The sequence below is a fragment of the Mus caroli genome, unplaced genomic scaffold (genome assembly GCF_978045245.1).
Source record: "Mus caroli unplaced genomic scaffold, Mus_caroli_1 scaffold_8, whole genome shotgun sequence".
In the NCBI taxonomy this organism is placed as follows: domain Eukaryota; kingdom Metazoa; phylum Chordata; class Mammalia; order Rodentia; family Muridae; genus Mus; species Mus caroli.
The window spans coordinates 142595772-142619100 of NW_028227263.1; the positions used below are offsets into that span (position 1 = coordinate 142595772).

Sequence of the window (23329 nt, forward strand, 5' to 3'; positions counted from 1 at the left end):
AGGCAAAAGAGAGAGGGAGTTAGTTCTCTGAGATGGCATTTTTTTTTTTTACCGAAAACTGCTTGCCTGCTAAATTCTACTGAGAGATTATCTCTCACTAGCCATATACTAAGAGGTCATAATCCAGCCCCCTGAGTTCCTCCTCTGTGATCACCTCTGTTCTCTTGTGAAGCCAGCCCTCAATTCCAACCCTACTGCTATCTCCTCCTTAAGGATGCCCCTGCCTCTGTTCACTCCTTAGAGCCCCTGCTCCCCATTACCAGCTCTCTCACATTTGGTACTCCACACACATACTCCGGCACCTTGTAGGTTCACTGCTCAAGAAAAGCCGACTCATATGTCTCTAACTGTGCCTCTCTAGTATCTCTCCAACTTAGGAGCAGCAACTGTCAGAGACTAAGTCAGGGGATATAGTTGGTAGGTGTTGGCCTATCAAAGCCCTGGGTTTGATCCCAGCCACAATATAAATGGGACATGGTGGTGCATGCCTGTAATGTCAGCACTCAGTAGGTAGAGGCAGAAGGATCAGTTCAAGGGCGTCCTTGGCTACATAATAAGTTGGAGGCCAGTCTGGGCCACTTGACAGCCCATCTAAAGGAAAAAGAAAATGCTCACAAAGTCCTTTTTTTTTTTTCTTTCTCCTCCTTAGCAGGATACCAATCTCCCCAAAAGTTTCTGTGACACCTGCATTTCTTCTTATAATTTTCTCTACTTAGGAAACATAAATCCCTCACTGTCCCCTTAACTTAAAAAAAATCTTCCCAAGTGACCATCACTATTCACAGGAGTTCAATGTCTGCTCACTGGTCCTAACACTTCCACAGTTTTGTCCTAATAGGCCTCTCTTCCTCTCATAGCCTCCGTGTCTTAGGAACTAGCCTTGCACCTCAGACACATCTCTGAAGTGCCAGAGGATTCAATAAAAATTCTGATGCCTGGATTCCTACCTGAGAAATCCCAATTTAATGGATCTGAGAAATGGTCAGAGCACCTAGGGTTTTTAGGAAGCACCCTGGACTATTTCCAAGTCCCCTAGGTTTAAGAAACTATACCCCCCACCTGCACCATTCGGACTCTCAGTCCCTCCTGTACTGTCATCCATCTCCTTCCAACACCAGCAGCCGACTATGGTTTCAACTCAAAGAAAACTCTGCACTCTGTCTTGCTTCGAAGCATTTGGCACCTGGCCTCTCTTCTCCCTATAACTTACACAAACTCATCTTTTCCACTGCTTTCTTCTCCATTAAGAAAAAATTGCTCTGTGAGCACCACGACTTCCCCACTCACAGCGATTACGCCCTCCAGACCCCAATTTCCTTCCATTCAGAAATGTCCTAATATCTAACCCGTCCAAAAATGTAATCGCCCTCTCCTGTTCTGCCCAGCATGTCTTGGCTCTTGCCCTCCGCAGAGACACCTCACCACAGCTTCAGTAACTCCCCAGTTCTAGATGCGCTCAGGTGACTCTGCCGATATACTCTCTTCAACATATTAGAACCTGCCCGCCCAACTTTTTTTTAAAACATCATAGAGAATCCCCTTCCCTTTTGCCCACTTCTTCCACCCACCACAGCTTCTAGCACCTCCTTCACGTAGGAAAATCCCCTCTGCAGGCCCCATAGACTTCTCTGGAACAACCCTAGCCCTTCCCCATAACAATTTCACCTGTGCAGAAACTTAGCCCCCACCATCTCAAAAAAAAAAAAAAAAGGCGGGGGGAGAAAGCTACAAACTACAACTCTCGGGATAACTCATTGCTGTGCATTCATTTCTGTCTTCTATACAATCTCACCATAGCGCCTCTTCCTCTCTGTTTCCTTTACCTGTTCTAACCTCTTCCCTTGACTTCTTTCCCAAATCCCCCTGTAGGAAAGTCTGGAAGCTCTGAGGATGAGAGGCAGCAACCAGCAACCCTGGGTCCTGGTACAGGGTGACCTTGGCCTCCCAGTTTCCTCTCCCTGGCTCCACCGCCCCCACCAGCTGGCCCTGGACTGGGTCTGCTCCCAGGAGGGGATGTAGAGAAAGGTTTTCTATGGGGGGGGGGGTGTCTCCATGGCAACGGGGCCTAGTGCCCCACACGTGTGCTCCTGCCTTCTCTCTCTCTCTCATTCTCTCTCTCTCTCTCTCTCTCTCTCTCTCTCTCTCTCTCTGCCCTCCCCCCCCCTTTCTGGGCTCATTCCAGCTGTCCATTTTCCAGGCTGGCCCCTGACCCGGACTGAGTTTCTCTCTTGCCTCTGTACATGCCTTTGCCCCTCACCAGTACCACAGCAGCTACCTCCACTAGCTTAACAAATTGCTTCTTCCACAGACGTGAGCTCTGGTCCTGAGATGTACCTCTTTCCCATGCCTAGTGGGCCCAACAACCTGGAATTGAAGGAAAAGGGACCAGGAGGGACTTTCTTCATCAATAAAGATTTTTAAGAGCTTTTCATTTTTGTCAATTTGAGAGGCAATCTGTTTTGCTTTGGAGACTCTTCATTGAGTCCATCTGCAAAGGAGAAAGGAATAGGGGACCCCCCCCCAATTCTAAAGCTTCTGGATAGAAGAAGGGATCACAGTCCTTCATCTGAGAGACTAGCTTTTCTCAGAATCAGGGGGATCCACAAAACCTTAATTCTACACCCACCCACCTCCGATTAATAAAAAGATCTCTCACCTCAGTTGACGATAGGTCAACTCTCCGATGCACTGGGGAGGGACGTCCAGCCCCTGTTGCCAGCACCCCCCCAGAAACACCTCTGGGCTCCCAATTCTTGCTGCTTCCCCCTCCCCCAACAGCAAGGGACCCAGGCGTCCGACCTGGTTGAGAGGGGATGGAGATGAGGAGGCGTATGAGGAATGGGGGTGTAGAGTGTGGGGGAGGGGAGCCGGGGGTAGCTCGGAGCTTGGGCGGTCAGGATATGAGGGTCGGGATTTTAAAAAAAAAAAAAAAAAAGGTGAGGAGACAATTTGGTTTTCGTGTCGCTGGGTAAAGTGCGGAGCTGGAAGAGAGAAGGAGGGAGGAGGGAGGGAGGGGGAGGGGAGCTGCTGAGGGATGGGGGAGCCTCCGAGAGGAGAGGGATTGGGGGGAAGGGAAGTGGTTGGGGAGCAGGGTCTGAGTGGCAGAAGGAAGCTGAGGAAGAAGAGAAACAGATCCAGAGAGGGAGGGAGATGGAGAGAGACAAGGAGAATCGGAAAGACAGAGAGATCCAGAGACTGAGAACAGAGGTGGGGGAGGGAAGGATTTGGGGGAGACAGTGACTGGTAGCAGAAGGAAGTTGAGGAGACACACACAGAGAGAAATATCCAGAGAGAGAAGGGGACAGAAGCAGTAAGAGATGCAAAGAGAGAACAGCAAGAGATGAGGGAGAAATAGAAGGGTAGGGGGAAGCCGGGGGAAGGTTGGGGGGGGGGGGTGAGAGGAAGAGGGATGGGGTCTGGGCAACGGAAGGGAACAGGAGTAAGAGATAAGGGAGAGAAAAGGGAGGAGAGACAGATGGGAAGAGAGAGACTGAGAGGATGGGAAGAGGGAAAGAAATAGAGGAAGGGGTGATGAAGAAATTGGGGATGGGGCAAGGGAGAGAGGAGAGAGAGAGAGAGAGAGAGAGAGAGAGAGAGAGAGAGAGAGAGAGAGAGAGAGAGAGAGAGAGAGAGAGAGAGAGAGAGAGAGGTTGATTGTGGGAAAGGGGACCATTTCAGGTGCACTGAGGAAGTCAGAGATAGAGGACACCTCTGCTCCCTCTCACCCGCACCCCTATCCCCTTGATCCCTACCCCCAACCCCATTTCAAAGCCACCACCCCCACCCCCACTAGCCTCCATTTCTTCAGCATGGCTTGCCGCCGCCACCGCCTCTTCCTGTTGTCATAGCAACAGGATCCAGGCGCCCAGCCAAGGTTGGCAGCGGCGGCCGGAAATAAGGGGAGGGCCTTTTTAAAAAGACCCCAGGAATGCCCTGCCCACCTCCCCCCCCAAAAAAAAAATCAAGGAAAAGCTCAGCTTCTCAGGTCTTTTCTCCTCTTTTCTCAAGTAGCGGGGCCAAAGATTGCTTCCAAATGAACCATCATTCATTTACAAGCACAGCAAGCATTTTGAGTTTTACCAACAATTTTCTTTTTCTTGGTATCCTCTGCTTCCCCGTAGCTTAACCCTGACGGAAAAGGAGGATGTCGTTCGGTTCTCATCAAGACAAGAATCGGGCTGGGGAACAAAGAGGATAGATAAACGCATTCAGGACTGGGCTGGAGAACTAGGCAACAGTTGTGAACATAGCTGTCACTTCTAAAACTAACCAGTGAGTATGGGATGGGCCAATTTCAGGTAGGAAAAAAAAAAAAAAAAAAAACAGACGATTTTAACTTTGTTCTTGGTCTGAGTTTCAGGAATGTCTCCTGGCTTCTGGGTGACCTTGTACCAAACATTTCCTGTCCTTCTAAACTCAGCCATTCTGGGGACCAGAGTTACCTTGAGACAAAATGATAACAGCCTGGAAAGTCCCCTCACTTTTTTTAAAGGACGATGTAAATTGAGCCAGGAGTAGTGGTGCACATTTTTGATCCCAGGGAGGTAGAGATAGGAGCATCAGAGTTCAAGGTTGTCCTTGGTTACATAGGGAGTTTGAGGTCAGCCTGAGCTACGTGGGCATGGGGGTGGGGGTGGGGTGGGGGGGGAAATGACACCATAAAAAAAAATCTTAAGAACTAGCCAAGGTTTGTCTTTGTCTTGGGCTAGACAGCCCACAAACCACTTTATCTCAGGAAATTTTTACAAAATATCTGTGAAATGGGCAGGCTGAGACTCTGAGATGTGAAGCCATTCACCCAAGATCACCCAGGGGATACAAGGCGGAGCTCAGTTGAAGCAGCTTTATTGTGGAGAAAGACCAGCAATGGGTGAGTTTCAGAGACTTTTTTTTAATGAGTGTGTGTGTGTGTGAGAGAGAGAGAGAGAGAGAGAGAGAGAGAGAGAGAGAGAGAGAGAGAGAGAGGAAGTATTCATGCCACCACGGCAAGCACCTGAAGGTCACAAGACAACTTGCAAGAGTTGGTTCTCTCCTGCCATATGGGTCCTGCAGACAAACCTCAGGTCACCAAGCTTGCATGGCAAATGCTTATATGGGCCAAGCTATCTCGCTGACTCTGAGAATCATTCAAACATACCTCTACCAGGCAGTTCTCTGTCCTGGGAGTTAACAGAGGACAGCCTAGGTTCCTCTCTACATCATTGGCTGGATATATTTTCTATTTCTTTGTACCTAGTTTCTCAAAAATTCGACTAGTCTCTTTCTTTTTTCCCTCCTTGTTTGTTTGTTTTGTTGTTTCTCTTTATTTTATTTTATTTTATTTTATTTTATTTTATTTTATTTTATTTGGGTCAGCATCTCAGTTTGTAGCCCAGGATGACCCGGGACTCATTCTATAGCCCAGACTGGGCAATCTTCCTGTCTCAGTTTGGACAGGTTTGTATCAGGACTCCGGATTTTTTCATGAGAACTGCTTTATCTCAGTTCATTTCATCCCCACCATGCCCCTGAGGGGCTGGATTATGAGAAACATCCTAACCCCTCTGGCTTAGAAGCAAATAAAAACAACTCTTAAGGGTTAGGAAGGGGGCCTGGAATCCACTTGTCGGCTCTGGGTGTGTTCATCATCTTTTCCCAGGGAGAGGAATATAACAGACTCCACCATGACAACCAATATAAACTGAACTTTTACTTTACAGACTCGGCACCTTGTAAGCAGCATTCTGTCTTTGAGAGAAGCAGTTTAGAGGTTAGCCCTGTACTGTTTTAATTACTTATTTCTCTGCTTGTTGTATATATGTATGGACACATCTTTGCATATGTGTACAGATGTGTGTGTGTATGTGTGTGTCTGTAGAATGGAAGTCAGCGATGGATGTCTTCTTCATGCTCTCCACCTTATATTTTGAGACAGGGTCTCTCACTGAGACTGGGGAGTCTGTTAGACTGGCCAGCCAGCAGAACTCAGGCATGTCCCTGCTCCTCTTCCCTACTACTGAGATTGTAGGCTCTGCCACACTCAGATGCTGCCATAGGTGCTGGGAATTTAAACTCAGATCTCCATGCCTTTGCTGCAAGCCTCTCACTGGCTGAGCACCTGTACAACTTCTAGGTAATTGTTTTTATTTTAAAGACAGGTTCTCTTGTGCCCCAGGCTGGCCAGGAATTCACTATGCAGTCAGAGATGACCTTAAACGTCTGATCTTCTTGTCTCTATCTCCTGAACTTCGGGATTATGGGTGTACAATACTATACTTACTTTTTTGTTGTTGTTGTTGTTTTCGAGACAGGGTTTCTCTGTGTAGCCCTGGCTGTCTTGGAACTCACTCTGTAGACCAGGCTGGCCTCGAACTCAGAAATCCACCTGCCTCTGCCTCCAGAGTGCTGGAATTAAAGGCATGCGCCACCATACCCGGCACCATACTTAGTTTTAAATTGCTTAATTCATTTCATTGTATTTGTTTTTCTGTGCAATTATAGGGAATAGGAGGAGTATGCATGCCATGATATTTATGTGCATGCCAGAGGACAGTCAGTGAGAACTGGTTCTCTACAGTATAGATCCCAGAAAGGGAACTCATCACATCCGGCCTGGTGCAAGCACCTTTTACCCAATGAGCTATTGGGGGCGGGGGTGTCTCATTATGTAGACTAGATTGGCTTTAAACTTCTATCAGTTTCCCTTCCTGAGCCTCTCAAGTGCTGGGGTTTCAGGCGTGCATCACCATGTCTGGTTTAGCTCTCATTTTATCGACATAAAAACTGGTTCGAGGCCAGCCTGGTCTACAGAGTGAGTTCCAGGACAGCCAGGACTACACAGAGAAACCCTGTCTCGAAAAACCAAAAAAAAAAAAGAAAAAAAAAAAAAACTGAAGGTGAGAAAGAGAAGCAGGACACATAGCTAGGAATCGACGTCAGCTGACGTCAACACTGGGTATCGATCGCATAGTGAAGTCACGCCAGGGTTTCCCAGCCTTGCTGTGACTGACATCCACACCAGGTGTGGCTTTCTTGAGGGATGTATTTCACATTGTGGGAGACTGAGCAGCAACCCTGGCTGGCAACCTCTCTCTCACTCTGGTACCCAGAGTCTTCCTTCAGACACGGCCCAGAGTCCCTTTCAAGATAAAAATCAGCCACAGTTGAGAAGTAGCAACATAAAATAGCCACTGGAGGTAGGGGATGCCAGCTTTATTTTTATTTTAAATTAAAATCAATTTCCTAAATAACTCAACATTGGTAGTAACTATTTCTTAGAGTTAAAAAGAACTAAATAGTACATGAGGGGTTTTAAGAAAAACAGTTTGCCAATTCTACCCCAAGTCCTGTTCCTTATGAGGAGGAGCTGCTAGTGGGGATTTTGTTGTTGTTGTTGTTGTTGTTTTACAGTTAGACAGTTTATTTTATACACATGAGTGTTTGACTTGCATCTATGTATGCACACCTCATATGTGCCTGGTGCTGGACCAGGTCAGAAGAGGGAGTCTGACCTTTGGGATTTGAGTTACAGATGTTTGTGAGTCACTGTTTGGAGGCTGCGAGTTGAACCTAGAAGCAACAATCACTTTAAACCCCGAGCCATTTCTCCAACGCCACCGTTTGTGTGTGTGTGTGTGTGTGTGTGTGTGCACGTGTGTGTGTGCACGTGTGTGTGTGCACGTGTGTGTGTGCACATGCCAGTGCAAGTGTGAACAACAAAAAAGGGTGTGGGTGTTATCTATCACTTTCTGTCTGTTCCTTCGAGGCAGAGTCTCTCCCCGTGCCTGGACTATGGCTTATGTTTTCTCTGGAAGCAAAGCTTTGAGAGCTCCTCCAGTCTGAGATTACAGACATTTCAGGACACCCACCTTGTTGAGTAAGAGCTGGGGCATAGCTGTGATGGTTAGAATTGTGCAGCAAGCGCTCTTGAAAGCACAGGACTGACATCTTCTCCTGGGGCCTGGGGCCGTAGCCCTCACCTTCCCTCCCAGCCCTCAGAAGGCAGAGGAAAGAAGGATCTGGATGTGAGAAATCCAGGCCAGCCAGGACTACATAGTGAGACCCTGTCTCAAAAGGAAATTATTTTCTGATTTTTCTTTATCCTGGCATTTCTAAGGAATAATTATCTTTCGGTGTGTCTACACGATGCATTACCTATAGGTTTTTGTTTCTCTCATAGATAATGATTTTACTCATGAGGAACTCACCTTTTTCTCCCTTCCTTCACATATAAATATTTTTACAATGCTGGTTAATTTTTATATGTTAAATGATATGTAATTAAAACATTTGTTATTCTAGTGACTAAAGACAACAGATTTCATATTTATTATTTATCTATTTTCATTTCTTTATGTATTTACTGATTTACAGAAGCTGGTTTTGTTTGTTTTGGTTTTTTATTATATATACATTTTTTTTAAAGATTTATTTATTTATTACATGTAAGTACACTGTAGCTGTCTTCAGACACACCAGAAGAGGGAGTCAGATCTTGTTCAGGATGGTTGTGAGCCACCATGTGGTTGCTGGGATTTGAACTAAGGACCTTTGGAAGAGCAGTTGGGTGCTCTTACCTGCTGAGCCATCTCACCAGCCCATATATACATTTTTTTTTTAAATTCACTTTATATCCTGCTCATTGCCACCCTCCTGGTCACCCCCTCCCACAATCCTTCCTCTCATCCCCCTTCCCTTCTCCTCTGAGCAGGTGAGACACCCCTGAGTATCCCACCACTCTGGCACATCAAGTCTCTGCAAGACTAGGTGCATCCTCTCCCACTGAGGCCAGACAAGGCAGCCCAGCTAGAAGAACACATCCCACAGACAGGCAACAGCCCACACTCCAGTTGTTCAGGACACATACATATGAAGACCAAGCTGCACAAGTGCTACATATGTGAGGCGAGGCCTAGGTCCAGCCTGTGTATGCTCTCTGGTTGCTCTTTCAGTCTCCGAATGCTTCAACAGCCCAGGTTAGTTGATGCTGCTGGTCTTCCTGTAGAGTTCCTATCCCCTTCAGGGCCCAGAATCCTTCCTCCTAGTCTTTCATAGGATTCCCCAAGCTCCATCCACTGTTTGGTTGTGGGTGTCTGAATCAGTCTGAGTCAGATGCTGGGTGGAGGCTCTCAGAGGACAAAATGCTCCTATCTGCAAGTATAACGGATATCATTAGTAGCGTTGAGGGTTGGTGCTTGACCAAGAGATGGCTCTCAAGCTGGGCTGGTTATTGGTTGGCCATTCGCTTAGTCTCTGCTCTATCTCCCATCCTTGCATTTCTTATAGACAAGATAAATTTGGTGGGGTTCCTATCTGGTTACAGGAAGTGGTCTCTTCCGATTCCATAGCCCTAATTCTGTAGGAGTCACAGCTAAGGTCACCTCCATTGAATCTTGGGGGCCTCCCTTATCCTAGGCCTCTGTCATATCCTGGAGATGTCCCTCACCTTCCCACCCCATCAGTTGTAGATTTCCATTCATTCTCATGGCCATCTGGCCATCTCTCCTATCCTCTTCATGCCTGATCCTAAACCCTCCATCCCCATCCATCTCCATCCCCATCCCCATCCATCCCCATCCATCTCCATCTCCATCCCCACCCTATCCCCACCCCCATCCCCGTCCCCATCCATCCCCATCCCCATCCATCTCTATCCCCATCCATCCCCATCCATCTCCATCTCCATCCCCACCCCCCACCCCCATCCCCATCCATCCCCATCCCCATCCATCCCCATCCCCATCCATCCCCATCCCCATCCATCCCCATCCATCCCCATCCCCATCCATCCCCATCCCCATCCCCATCCATCCCCATCCCCATCCATCCCCATCCCCATCCCCATCCATCCCCATCCATCCCCATCCCCATCCATCCCCATCCCCATCCCCATCCATCCCCATCCCCATCCATCCCCATCCACATCCCCATCCATCCCCATCCATCCCCATCCATCCCCATCCATCCCCATCCCCATCCATCCCCATCCATCCCCATCCATCCCCATCCATCCCCATCCATCCCCATCCATCCCCATCCATCCCCATCCATCCCCATCCATCCCCATCCATCCCCATCCATCCCCATCCATCCCCATCCCCATCCCCATCCATCCCCATCCATCCCCATCCATCCCCATCCATCCCCATCCATCCCCATCCCCATCCATCCCCATCCATCCCCATCCATCCCCATCCATCCCCATCCATCCCCATCCCCATCCATCCCCATCCCCATCCATCCCCATCCCCATCCCATCCCATCCCCATCCATCCCCATCCATCCCCATCCATCCCCATCCATCCCCATCCATCCCCATCCCCATCCATCCCCATCCCCATCCCATCCCATCCCCATCCATCCCCATCCATCCCCATCCATCCCCATCCATCCCCATCCATCTCCATCCCCATCCATCTCCATCCCCATCCATCCCCATCCCCATCCCATCCCATCCCCATCCATCCCCATCCATCCCCATCCATCCCCATCCATCCCCATCCATCCCCATCCATCCCCATCCATCCCCATCCCCATACCCATCCCCATCCATCCCCATCCATCCCCATCCATCCCCATCCATCCCCATCCATCCCCATCCATCCCCATCCATCCCCATCCATCCCCATCCCCATCCATCCCCATCCATCCCCATCCATCCCCATCCATCCCCATCCATCCCCATCCCCATCCATCCCCATCCCCATCCATCCCCATCCCCATCCCATCCCATCCCCATCCATCCCCATCCATCCCCATCCATCCCCATCCATCCCCATCCCCATCCATCCCCATCCCCATCCATCCCCATCCCCATCCCATCCCATCCCCATCCATCCCCATCCATCCCCATCCATCCCCATCCATCCCCATCCATCCCCATCCATCTCCATCCCCATCCATCCCCATCCCCATCCATCCCCATCCCCATCCATCCCCATCCATCCCCATCCATCCCTATCCATCCCCATCCATCCCCATCCATCCCCATCCATCTCCATCCCCATCCATCCCCATCCCCATCCATCTCTATCCCCATCCATCCCCATCCATCTCCATCTCCATCCCCACCCCCACCCCCATCCCCATCCATCCCCATCCCCATCCCCATCCATCTCCATCTCCATCTCCATCCCCATCCCCATCCATCCCCATCCATCCCCATCCATCTCCATCTCCATCCCCATCCATCCCCATCCATCCCCATCCATCCCCATCCATCCCCATCCATCTCCATCCCCATCCATCCCCATCCATCTCCATCTCCATCCCCATCCATCCCCATCCATCTCCATCTCCATCTCCATCCCCATCCATCCCCATCCATCCCCATCCATCTCCATCCCCATCCCCATCCATCCCCATCCATCTCCATCTCCATCTCCATCTCCATCTCCATCCCCATCCCCATCCATCCCCATCCATCTCCATCTCCATCCCCATCCATCCCCATCCATCTCCATCTCCATCCCCATCCCCATCCATCCCCATCCATCTCCATCTCCATCCCCATCCCCATCCATCCCCATCCATCTCCATCTCCATCCCCATCCCCATCCATCCCCATCCATCTCCATCTCCATCCCCATCCCCATCCATCCCCATCCATCTCCATCTCTATCCCCATCCATCCCCATCCATCTCCATCTCCATCCCCATCCATCTCCATCTCCATCCCCATCCCCACCCCCATCCCCATCCCCCATCCCTCTCCATCTCCATCCCCATCCCCACCCCCATCCCCATCCCCCATCCCTCTCCATCTCCATCCCCATCCCCCATCCCTCTCCATCTCCATCCCCATCCCCATCCATCTCCATATCCATCCCCATCCCCATCCATCCCCATCCATCTCCATCTCCATCTCCATCTCCATCTCCATCCCCATCCCCATCCATCCCCATCCATCTCCATCTCCATCTCCATCTCCATCTCCATCCCCATCTCCATCTCCATCCCCATCCCCATCCCCATCCATCCCCATCCATCTCCATCTCCATCCCTATCTATCCCCAACCATCCCCATCCCCATCCATCCCCATCCATCTCCATCTCCATCCCCATCCCCATCCATCCCCATCCATCTCCATCTCCATCCCCATCCCCACCCCCATCCCCATCCCCCATCCCTCTCCATCTCCATCCCCATCCCCACCCCCATACCCATCCCCCATCCCTCTCCATCTCCATCCCCATCCCCCATCCCTCTCCATCTCCATCCCCATCCCCATCCATCTCCATCTCCATCCCCATCCCCATCCATCCCCATCCATCTCCATCCCCATCCCCATCCATCCCCATCCCCATCCATCTCCATCTCCATCCCCATCCCCATCCATCCCCATCCCCATCCATCCCCATCCATCTCCATCCCCATCCCCATCCATCCCCATCCATCTCCATCTCCATCTCCATCTCCATCTCCATCTCCATCCCCATCCCCATCCATCTCCATCTCCATCCCCATCCCCATCCATCCCCATCCATCTCCATCTCCATCCCCATCCCCATCCATCCCCATCCATCTCCATCTCCATCCCCATCCCCATCCATCCCCATCCATCTCCATCTCCATCCCCATCCCCATCCATCCCCATCCATCTCCATCTCCATCCCCATCCATCTCCATCTCCATCCCCATCCCCACCCCCATCCCCATCCCCCATCCCTCTCCATCTCCATCCCCATCCCCACCCCCATACCCATCCCCCATCCCTCTCCATCTCCATCCCCATCCCCCATCCCTCTCCATCTCCATCCCCATCCCCATCCATCTCCATCTCCATCCCCATCCCCATCCATCCCCATCCATCTCCATCTCCATCCCCATCCCCATCCATCCCCATCCATCTCCATCTCCATCCCCATCCCCACCCCCATACCCATCCCCCATCCCTCTCCATCTCCATCCCCATCCCCCATCCCTCTCCATCTCCATCCCCATCCCCATCCATCTCCATCTCCATCCCCATCCCCATCCATCCCCATCCATCTCCATCTCCATCTCCATCCCCATCCCCATCCATCCCCATCCATCTCCATCTCCATCCCCATCCATCTCCATCTCCATCCCCATCCCCACCCCCATCCCCATCCCCCATCCCTCTCCATCTCCATCCCCATCCCCACCCCCATACCCATCCCCCATCCCTCTCCATCTCCATCCCCATCCCCCATCCCTCTCCATCTCCATCCCCATCCCCATCCATCCCCATCCATCTCCATCCCCATCCCCATCCATCCCCATCCATCCCCATCCATCTCCATCTCCATCTCCATCTCCATCCCCATCCCCATCCATCTCCATCTCCATCCCCATCCCCATCCATCCCCATCCCCATCCATCCCCATCCATCCCCATCCATCTCCATCCCCATCCCCATCCATCCCCATCCATCTCCATCTCCATCTCCATCTCCATCCCCATCCCCATCCATCCCCATCCATCTCCATCTCCATCCCCATCCCCATCCATCCCCATCCATCTCCATCTCCATCCCCATCCCCATCCATCCCCATCCATCTCCATCTCCATCCCCATCCCCATCCATCCCCATCCATCTCCATCTCCATCCCCATCCCCATCCATCCCCATCCATCTCCATCTCCATCCCCATCCATCTCCATCTCCATCCCCATCCCCACCCCCATCCCCATCCCCCATCCCTCTCCATCTCCATCTCCATCCATCCCCATCCCCATCCATCTCCATCTCCGTCTCCGTCTCTCCATCTCCGTCCCCGTCCCCGTCCCCATCCCCATCCCCATTCCCATCCCCATCCCCATTCCCATCCCCATCCCTATCCCCATCCCCATCCAGTTCTCTCCCTCCATCTGCCTCTTATGACCATTTTATTCTTCCTTCCAGTGAGATTCAAGCATCCTTGCTTGTGCCTTCCTTCTTGTTAATTTCTTTGGGTCTATGTAGTGTAACATGGGTATCCTGTATCTTATGGCTAATATCCACTTATAAGTGAGTACATACCATGAATGTCCTTTGGAATCTTGATTACCTCACTCAGGATGATATTCTCAAGTTCCATCCATTTGACTGCAGAATTCATAGCTGAATAATAGGGGTCCATTATGTAGATGTACCACATTTTCTTTTCCATTCTTCAGTTGAGGGACATGTGGGTTGCTTCCAGTTTCTAGCTATTATAAATAATGCTGCTATGAACATAGTTGAGCAAGTGTCTTTGTGGGATGGTGGAGCATCTTTTGGGTATATGCCCAGGAGTGGTATAGCTGGATCGTGAGGTAGAATTATTCCCAGTTTTCTGAGAAACCGCCAAATTGATTTACAAAGTGGTTGTACAAGTTTGCAATCCCACCAGCAATGGTGGAGTGTTCCCCCTTCTCTACATCCTCACCAGCAGGTGCTATTACTTGAGTTTTTGATCTTAGCCATTCTGAAGGGTGTGAGGTGGAATCTCAGAGTTGTTTTGATTTGCATTTCCCTGATGACTAAGGACTTTGAACATTTCTTTAAATGTTTTTCTGCCATTCCAGCTTCCTCTGTTGAAAATTCTCTGTTTAGCTCTGTACCCCATTTTTAATTGGGTTATTTGGGGGTTTGGTGTCTGATGCTTGAGTTCAAATATTTTGGATATTTACCCTCTGACAGATGTAAGGTTGGAGAAGATCCTTTCCCAATCTGTATGCTGCCATTTTGTCCTATTGATTTATTTTGTCATATGTAGATACAGATAAAGATACAAATGCAAATACAGATATATAGAGAGGGATTCTCTGTGTAGTTCTGGCTGTCGTGGAACTTGCTCTGAGGACTAGGCTGGCTTCACCTGACTCTACCTCCAGAGTGCTGGGATCATCACCATCATCTGGCTTAATGTTTTTTGTTGTTGTTGGTTTTTGTTTTTTTTAAAGACAGGGTCTCACATAGCCTAAGCTTTCCTTGAACTTTCTGTGTAGGGAAGGCTAATCTTGAACGTATGATCCTCCTGCCTCTAGCTCTTGAATTACTAGTGCGCATATTACTGGTGTGTACTACCACACCTACAATGCCCTGAATTGACCTCATGATCTTATGCACACACACTACACAAATACTTTACCTACTGAACCACATCCCCAGTCCCTCTAATATTTTTGAAAAAGCAAATGAAGAGGGCCAGAGTTAACCAGGTAGACACCTTTGCCATGAAATACTGATGACCTCAGTTCAATCCTCAGAACCCATGTAAAAAGTCAGATGTGATGGCTCACGTCTGTAATCCTAGCACTCCTGTGGCAAAACAGAAGAATTGCTCAGAAGTTCATAGGCCAGTTAACCTGGAATACACAGAAAAAGAGATCCTGTCTCAACAATAAGATAGATGGGCTGTCAAAATGGCTCAGCTTGTAAAAACACTTGCTTCAAAAGCCTGATGACACGAGTTTGAAAGAAACAACTCCTTAGAGTTGCTGTGGGACCTACACACACACACACACCATACATCATACTATAAAGAGAGCCATGATACAGAGCATTCTGATTAGCAGCGAGAGAACAAGAAACTTCTTCTGACTACAGCTTTCAGAAGTTTGTCAATCTCTCCCAGCCCAAGCTCCATATAAGAACAAGCCAGACGGGCGTGGTGGCGCACGCCTTTAATCCCAGCACTCGGGAGGCAGAGGCAGGCGGATTTCTGAGTTCGAGGGCAGCCTGGTCTACAAAGTGAGTTCCAGGACAGCCAGAGCTATACAGAGAAACCCTGTCTCGAAAAACCAACAACAACAACAACAACAAAAGAACAAGCCAATCCAAGGTTTCAGATCTGAGAGTCTCTGGGCAGGTCCAGATGCATCCTGCTTGACCCTGATCCATGGAAGCTTCGAGACGGTTGGGTTGTCATGTGGTATGTGTTGTTTTAGGATGTTGATAGGCCTTCTGCTATGTTAACAGATGACTACCATTGCCTGTAAAGCATAACAATGTGAAGCTCGCACGTGCTGTTCATACACTGTGGCCTGAGTGCTGCCTTGAAGTCTCCTGTTCCAACAGTCAGGACACATGTAGGTCCTATTTGGTTTCCTGTGTAGACGCTCTTTCCTCTCCGTTCCCTTTCCTCTTCCCAGCCCTCCTTAGGCTTTCCTGCCAGCCCAGCCCAGCCCAGCCCATCTTCTCTTTACATGATCCCCAAAGACTCTCAGCAGTACCATAGCTGGCCCCGTTCCCGTTCCTTTCCTTCCCTCTTAAACTTCTCCATGGCTCCCTGTTATCCTCAGAAGAAAATGTAGGCTCCTTAACTGAGTCTGTGTGACAAAACTGCCCCCCCCCACCATGCTGGACATCCTCCTGCTGCATCCCTACACTGCAGCTGCCCACCTACTCTGCTCAGCTACAAGCCTCCATGCACTCGTTTTGTTGTTTCATTTTCAAGCACTGATTGATTGATTGATTGATTGATTGATTGATTGATTGATGGCATGTGTGTTGTGTGTGCATGTCCTGTTGCCACTGTGGAGATCAGATGACAACTTTCAGGAATCTGTATTCCCCACTACGTGGGCTCCAAGGAGCAAATTTAGATCAGTAGTTTTGGTGGTAAAGGCCTTGACACACTGAGCCATGGCTTTGGGCCTTCCAGCCGGGCGTGGTGGCGCACGCCTTTAATCCATCCCAGCACTCGGGAGGCAGAGGCAGGCGGATTTCTGAGTTTGAGGCCAGCCTGGTCTACAGAGTGAGTTCCAGGACAGCCAGGGCTACACAGAGAAACCCTGTCTTGAAAAAAAAAAAAAGAAACCGTCAAAAATTATTATGTTTTTAAAATTACATGTAGGTGTCTATGGGGGTGGGGTAAGTGCAGTTTGATTCCGAGGGCAGAGAATGGCACTGGATCTCCTGAAGCCGAAGGCAATCTTGACCCAAACTCAGGTCCTTAGGAACAGCAGAAAGTGCTCTTAACCACTGAATCACCTCTCTAGCCTCCCTGCCATCCACTCTTAAAAGATTTAACCATGCCGGGCAGTGGTGGCGCATGCCTTTAATCCCAGCACTTGGGAGGCAGAGGCAGGTAGATTTCTGAGTTCGAGGCCAGGCTGGTCTACAGAGTGAGTTCCAGGACAGCCAGGGTTACACAGAGAAACCCTGTCTCAAAACAAATGAACAAACGAACGAAGGAAGAAACGAAAGAAAGGAAAACAGAAAGATTCAACCTCTTGTTACTATGGTGGTACACACCTTTAATCCCAGAACTTTGGAAGGTGAGGTGTAAGGAAAAAGAATTTAAAGATAGTATCAGTTGAGTAGTAAATTCAATGTCAGCCCAGGTCACCTAAGACCATGTCTCAAAAACAAACAGGAGATAGAGAGATTTCTCAGTGGTTAAGAGCATCTATTGCCTTTGTAGTGCACACAGGCTTGATTCTCAGCACCAGCATGGTGATTCACAGCCATCTGTAGTTGCAGTTCTAGGGGAGTCAGTACTCTCTTTTGACCTCCATGGAAACTAAGCACACACCTGGTACACAGATATACGTACCTGCAGGCAAAACATTCAGACATAAAATAAAATGACCAAGTCTAACTTTAAACTTTTAAACAAAGAAGAGCCGGTGGGATGGTTCAGCCAATGAAAGCAATTGTCACCTGATGATACAATGCTAGAAACCTGAGTTGGATTCCCAGACACCACTGAAAACTGGAGGGAGAGAGTGGATTCCATAAAGTTGTCTTTGACCTACGCACTTTGGCACAAGCAGCCTTTCCACTGACACACACACACACACACACCCCACATAGCAGTAATATGTTTTTAAAACCCAGGGCTGGAAAATTAGCTCATTTGGTTAGAGTGCTTGCCTAGCACCGATGAAACCTGTGTTCAATCCCTGGTACAGGATGTGTGGGGGTGATTGCCTGAAATCCCAGCAGTCTAGAGACAGAGGCAGGAGGGTCAAGAATTCAAGTCATTCTTGACTACACATGGGCACATGGGTTCAAGACCTGCCTGGGCTACATGAGTTCTTTTTTTTTTTTTTTTTAAAGATTTATTTATTTACATGTAAGTACACTGTAGCTGTCTTCAGACACTCCAGAAGAGGGAGTCAGATCTTGTTCAGGATGGTTGTGAGCCACCATGTGGTTGCTGGGATTTGAACTAAGGACCTTTGGAAGAGCAGTCGGGTGCTCTTACCTGCTGAGCCATCTCACCAGCCCGCTACATGAGTTCTTATCTCAAGAACAAAATAAGAGACTGGAGAGATGGCTCAGTGGTTAAGAGCACTGACTGCCCTTCCCGAGGTCCTGAGTTCAATTCCCAGCATCCACATGGTGGCTCACAACCATTTGTCATGAGATCTGATGCCCTTTTATGGAGTGTCTGAAGACAGCTACAATTTGCTTACATATAATAAATAAATAAATCTTAAAAAAAAAAAAAAAAAGGAACAGTGAGCAGGTGACTTTACAGGAAAATATTCTTTTTTTTTTTTTTTTTTTTGAGACAGGGTTTCTCTGTAGTCCTGGTTGTCCTGGAACTCACTCTGTAGACCAGGTTGGCCTTGAACTCAGAAATTCTCCTGCCTCTGCCTCCCAAGTGCTGGGATTAAAGGAGTGCACCACCACGCCCAGCAGGAAAATATTCTTTTTTTTTTTTTTTAATTTATTTATTATATGTAAGTACACTGTAGCTGTCTTCAGACACTCCAGAAGAGGGCGCCAGATCTCGTTACGGATGGTTGTGAGCCACCATGCGGTTGCTGGGATTAGAACTCTGGACCTTCGGAAGAGCAGTCGGGTGCTCTTACCCACTGAGCCATCTCACCAGCCCCAGGAAAATATTCTTGGTGCCAAGCTTCTTGACAACCTGAGTTCAAGCCCCAAAGATGCACATAGGTGAAAGAAGAGAACTGACTCTCACACGTTGTCCACCTCTGACCTCCACAGGCATGCAGTGGCTTATGCACTTCCCCTTGGATAGATAGGTAGATAGATAGATAGTTAGCTTTTAAAATATGAGAAAGAGAGAGATGAAAAGAGAGATTGATTGATTGATTGATTGATTTACCAGGTTGGAGAGATGGCTCAGAGGTTAAGAGTACTGGCTGCTTTCCCAGGGGTCCTGAATTCAATTCTCAGCAATAATATGGTGGCTCACAACCATCTATAATGAGATTTGGCACCCTCTTCTGGTGTGCAGGCATATATGTAGGCAGAACACTATAATACATAGTAAATAAATACATTTTGAGAGAGGGTGGGGGTACACTTGCAGGAAGCCTTCTCTGACCTCTGCAGCCTGTATCCAGGCTGTCTATGCTTCCAACTTGCCTTCTCTACCAGCAACCAGGTACCCCACCTAGTAGTTGCTGTGTGTGTGTGTTTGTGGTGTGTGTGTTTGTGGTGTGTGAGGGAGGGGGGGTGTCTATTCTGCCTGTCAGTGTAGCTGACCAAAGACAGGAATAGATTTGATTTACTTTGGCCTACCTCCACAGCCAGTAGATGGGATACCTCTGTCCAGGGATGCTGAATGGGAAAGTGAATGAATGAATCGATGAATGAATGATGCTGGGAAGTGAGTGGGCCTGTTCTCTATAGTCTACCCTGTAGTGTCAGCTCTATCCTTCCATCACCCGAAGCCTCCAGTCCCTTGCATCCTCTCCCCAGGTGTTCGTCATCAGCCACAGCTGGGGCCTTTGTGTTTCTGGAAAGGAACAGAGAGTGGCTGTGTGGCTCTTCCTCCCACTGCATAGGGAAAGGGTGATGATCAGCGCTTCTAGAATGTCCTCACTCAGGGTGAAGTGGAAATGTCCCAGCTCTGGGGAGTCAGGTGGTCTGCATTTTTACATGCTGTTTCTCCTGGTCTCCTCCAAGGTAACAGAGTCAATGCCTTACTCCCTACCCATTGGACCTCTTAATCTGTACAAGAGAGAGGTTGCCTGGGTGAGCCCCCTCTGAATGGGACACTGTACAACCGAGATTCGAAATCACATACCCAGAACGTCCATGAAGCTCCTGAAATTCTGTACTGAATTTTGTGAGGATGGGTACTCCGTACGCACACCAGATGTTCATCATTTTTATCTGATTCTCAGAGGGAATTTCAATGGCTGTATTAACAATGATAAATATATAAAAGCAAGGACTAGAGAGTGGCTCAGTTGGTAGAGAAGGATTGCCTAGCATGATAAAGCCCTGGGTTCATTCCCCACTGCAGAATAAACCAGGCATGGAGGTGGTCCCCTCACAGTTCTAGCACTTGGCAGGTAAAAGTGAGAGGGTTAGACGTTCAAAACCACCCTTCCAAAACACAGTGAGTTTGGGACCAGTTTAGACTACAAGAGTCTTGTTTTTGTTTTGTTTTGTTTTATTTTGTTTTATTTTGTTTTGTTTTGTTTTAAAGATTAGATAGATAGATAATAGATAAATAGATATGATAGACAGATAGATATAATAGATAGGCAGACAGACAAATCATAATTAGATGATAGACAGATGGGCAGACAGACAGAAGGCAGGCAGATTGATGGGTAGATGATAGGTATGTCAGAAGAAAGTAACAGGAAAGGCAGTGGGACACGTAGGTGCGAGGAGTGCCTGGAGCCTCACTGTAATCACATGTTAAGCCAGGAGAGCCTTTGCTCTGGATGCTTCCAACACTTCTGCAGGACCCCTAGCGATGCCACTCTGCCATCTTAACTTGTCTAGAAACTGCCTTCTGTGCCCTGGAGGCAAAACCATTAAAGGTGAGAGCCACTTGCCTAAAAGAAGAAATTGCTTAATGGTCACATTATCTGGGGATGGGCCGAGCGTAAAAAGAATAAAAAGTAGGAGAGTCATTTGTTTATCTTCCTTATCTTCCTTAGTTCATTTGCTCTTTGGTATCAGAGATCAGATCCATAGCCTTGTGCATTCTTAGTTGTTCTACCGCTTAGCCGAAGCCGGAGCCCTGGTACGCTGCCCTCTCAATACACTCTCAGTCCCTCACTAGCATGTCCTTGGCACTTTAATAACAATTATTATTGTTATTTAAATAGTTACTTATCTATATTTATTAAAGATAAACAATATAATTAATATAACAATAGTGGTTTTTTTTTGCTATACTATTAGAGTAACTATTATTATTTAGGTATATGCTTGCATCTGTATAGGTAGTAGTGTATAAATGTAGTGCCCCCAGAGGCCAGAGGAGGGTGCCAGATCCCTGGGAGTTGAAGTTACAGGAAAGGGTTACATGGTCACCCAAAGTGGTGAAATGAGTCATCCAACATGGGTGCCAAAAACCCAACTCAGTGTTCTGGAAAAACAGTGTGCACTCTTAACTGCTGAGATCTCTCAGGCCCTGAAAACTTTTATTTATTTTGTTTTGGCTTTTTGAGACAGGGTTTCTCTGTGTAGCCCTGGCTGTCTTGGAACTCACTCTGTAGTTCAGGCTGGCCTCGAACTCACAGATCCACCCACCTCTGCCTCCCAAGCACTGGGATTAAAGGTGTGTGCCACAATAACCTGGCTTTGTGTGTGTGTGTGTGTGTGTGTGTATACATACCTGTGGAGGTCACAGAATAATCTCAGGTGTCCCTCCTCAGGCAATGTATATAGATAGATAGATAGATAGATAGATAGATAGATAGATAGATAGATAGATAGATATAGATATATATAAATGTTTTGCCTACATGTATGTATGTGCCTGGTGCCTTCAAGTTAGAAGAAGGTGCCAAATCTCCCTGGAACTGAAATTACAAGCATTTATGAGCCACTGTGTTCGTGCTAGGAAGTAAACCTTGGTCTCTTGCAAAAGCAGCGGGTACTCTGAACTGCTGAGCTATCTCTCCAGCCTCAGGATTTCAAGTTTGAAGCTAGACCTGACTATTCCACAAGTTTCAGTGCAGCCTAGACTCCACAGTAAGACACTGTCTTGGTAAATAGACTACTTCAGGCTTACATAAGCAACTTTAGTGAAAAATCTCTAAGGGGTTTCAAAACAAAAGAAGCATATGAAGCTGCATTATAAAATCTACTGAATTTTTGTTCTTGTAGTGGAAGGGCATGGGCTGGTGTGGTGGTGCAGCTACATCAGCCTAGCTACTTGGAAGACTAGACAAAACCATAGTAAATTTGAGGCCAGCCTGGGCTACTGGGTGAGTTCAAGGCAAGCCTACACAAATTAGTGACACTGTGGCTCCAAATAAAAATTTAAAAGGACTAGAGAGAGAGAGAGAGAGAGATGGATAGATAGATAGATAGATAGATAGATAGATAGATAGATAGATGGATGGATGGATGGATGGATGGATGGATGGATGGATGGATAGATAGATAGATAGATAGATAGATAGATAGATAGATAGATAGATAGATATGGAGATAGATGGATAGATAGAGAGAGAGAGAGAGAGAGAGATGGATAGGTAGATAGATAGATAGAGATAGAGAGATAGACAGACAGACAGAGAGAGAGAGAGAAAGTTCAGATGAAAAGCCTTTGCCTAGTATGTGTGAGGTCTGGGTTCAAGTGGAGTCCCATTTCTTTGTCCTTTCTATCATCTTCATAGTGGCCTACTCTATGTTTCTTTTTTCTTTTTTCTTTTTTTAAGATTTATTTATTTATTATATGCAAGTACACTGTAGCTGTCTTTAGACACACACACCAGAAGAGGGTGCCAGATCTCATTACAGATGGTTGTGAGCCACCATGTGGTTGCTGGGATTTGAACTCAGGACCTTCGGAAGAGCAGTCAGTGCTCTTAACCACTGAGCCATCTCTCCAGCCCCTACTCTGTTTCATAAGGGAATAATAGTATAGAGGGGAAATAAATTTATTTAGACCCTATTTTATTTTGTCCATCTATCTATCTATCTATCTATCTATCTATCTATCTATCTATCTATCTATCTATCAATCATCTATTACTTCCTTTAAAAAGATGTGTGTGTGTGTGTGTGTGTGTGTGTGTGTGTGTGTACAGTACCTGAGGAATCTAGAAGGAGGCATCAGATCCCCTGGAACAGGAGCTATAGGGAGTTATAATCTTGACTGATGTGGGTGCCAGGAACTGAACTCTGGTCCTCTAAAAGAGCAATATGTGCTCTTGGACACTGAGCCAGTTCTTCAGCCCTGAGAAATTGCTAGTTCCCATCATTATTGCTGCACTGATGCTCTTGTTGTTACTGGAGGTCAGATGGCAACTTTCAAGGCGCAGTTCCCTCCTGCCATGTGGGTTCTCAGAACTGATCTCAGGCCTAGGCTTGTGAGGCCTAAAGATCCTTTACCTGACACCCAAAGTGTGTGTGTGTGTGTGTGTGTGTGTGTGTGTGTGTGTGTGTGTGTGTGTACTTGCTTCTTTAGATAGAGTATCTATCTATCTCAAACTAACCTCAAACTCCAAATATAGCTGCGGT

The 23329-nt window shown here is 48.1% G+C and overlaps 1 long non-coding RNA gene across 1 annotated transcript in view; it reads left to right on the forward strand.

The window, feature by feature from the left end:
* Positions 1-3965: 3965 nt before the first annotated feature.
* The window catches only part of LOC110298854 (uncharacterized), a 35805-nt gene continuing 16441 nt past the window's right edge, over positions 3966-23329 (forward strand). Inside the window, exons 1-2 of the long non-coding RNA XR_003837112.2 lie at positions 3966-4272; positions 4769-4870. This is a non-coding gene — a long non-coding RNA (uncharacterized LOC110298854). The remainder of the gene's footprint in view (positions 4273-4768; positions 4871-23329) is intronic.